The sequence below is a fragment of the Peromyscus eremicus genome, chromosome 1, assembly GCF_949786415.1.
Source record: "Peromyscus eremicus chromosome 1, PerEre_H2_v1, whole genome shotgun sequence".
Classification (NCBI taxonomy): Eukaryota; Metazoa; Chordata; class Mammalia; order Rodentia; family Cricetidae; genus Peromyscus; species Peromyscus eremicus.
In genome coordinates this window covers 25,200,509-25,202,038 of record NC_081416.1, presented here as the reverse complement: position 1 = coordinate 25,202,038, position 1,530 = coordinate 25,200,509, and the positions used below count along the sequence as shown (strand labels likewise).

At 45.0% G+C, this 1,530-nt stretch overlaps 1 pseudogene; it reads right to left on the bottom strand.

Moving 5' to 3' along the window:
- Positions 1-942: 942 nt before the first annotated feature.
- Positions 943-1,290, bottom strand: LOC131896454 (large ribosomal subunit protein eL30-like; annotated as a pseudogene).
- Positions 1,291-1,530: the final 240 nt, after the last annotated feature.

Below are 1,530 nucleotides of genomic sequence, written 5' to 3'. Positions count from 1 at the left end.
AGCTTCCAGCGGCAGAGTCAGTTGGTGTGAGGAAAACGATCAGGGGCAAAGAGGAGCATGTCACGAAACAATTGTAGTCTATTAACCAAAAAGACCTAATAGTCATTAATATGATCAAGCTGCACAGCAGGGAGTCAAAATATCTGAGAGGACAGAAAATCCATTTAACCCAAACATGGAAAGGATGAGTCCATTAGAGCTGGATAGATATTCTAGTGCCGCCTAACAGTGATTGACTGATCAAACAGAAAACGCACAAGGCCAAGCGCAACCCCGCCGGCATCATTACTCATCCGGATCTGCTGACGTTTGCAGAGCACCCGTCAAGTGCGGGGGACACACACACACACACACACACACACACACACACACACTATTCTCAAACTCAGAACCTTCACTAAAGTCACATTTTAGACCGAAACACACCCTTTAGCAAGTTTAAAAACAAAAGTCCTACAAAATAGGCCTCAGCGCCTGGCGTGGTGGTATATACCTCTCATCCCAAAACTCAGGAGGCAGAGACGCGGGAACTGTGAGCTGGAAGCCAGCTTGGGCTATTAGCAAGACCCTGTCTGAAAGCAAACAGACATATCCTCTCAGACTATAGTGAAATTAAACCAGGAACAACAGAAACAGAGCCGGGAAACCTCCAAATAGTTGACAATCACATACCCCACTTCTAAGCTGGTGGTACACGTCTTTGGACGCAGCTACTTGCAAGCTTAGAGACAGGAAGATTTGTTTGAGTCCACAAAGTCCAAGATTATCTTAGGCTTATCACTGCAAAAACACAAAAACCAAAGAACAACAAAAATCCCAATATACTTCTAAATAGCACATGGGTCAAAGAAGTCTCAAGAGAAAACTGAATGATGTGGCATTGAATTCTAATTGTTTTTTTAAGAGCCCTGGCAAAGTTTTATTAAAGGAAAACTTCTTGGTTTACTTTTTACCAGTTTGTTCTGGCATGCTTCTGATATCATCAGAATCACCTGGGTCAATGCTAGCCAGTGTGCATACTCTTAGTATTTTCCACATGCTGTGCCCAACTCAATATTATTGCCACTGTAGTGACGGACATCAGTTCTGGCCAACACAGCGTAGTGTTCTATTTCAGATTTCCTCAAAGCTGGGCAATTGTTGGTGAGGATAGTCAGCTTCGCTTTGCCCTGTCTGATCATCTTCAAAGTCTGTTTCTATCCCAGCGCATACTTTCCATTTTTCATAACAAGTTGGAGCCTAGAGTTGATCGTCTCCTGGGACTTTTTCCGTTGTCTTTGCGGCCACCATCTTCCTGCCTTAGGTGCGGGACAGCCCCCAACCAAGACCAGCCACCAAGATGGCCAGGGATGGAGAAAGAATCTAATTGGTCTTGATAATAAAAACCCGGAGTCAGATATCAGGGTGAAAGCTGAGAGATCAGCAAAGCAGAGCAGCCAGCCACTAGAGTTCTTGTCTCTACTGAGAATCCTCAGCCTGAAAGAGCCGAGCTCCTGTCTCCACCCTGCCTTATCATTTCCTCTCTCTGCC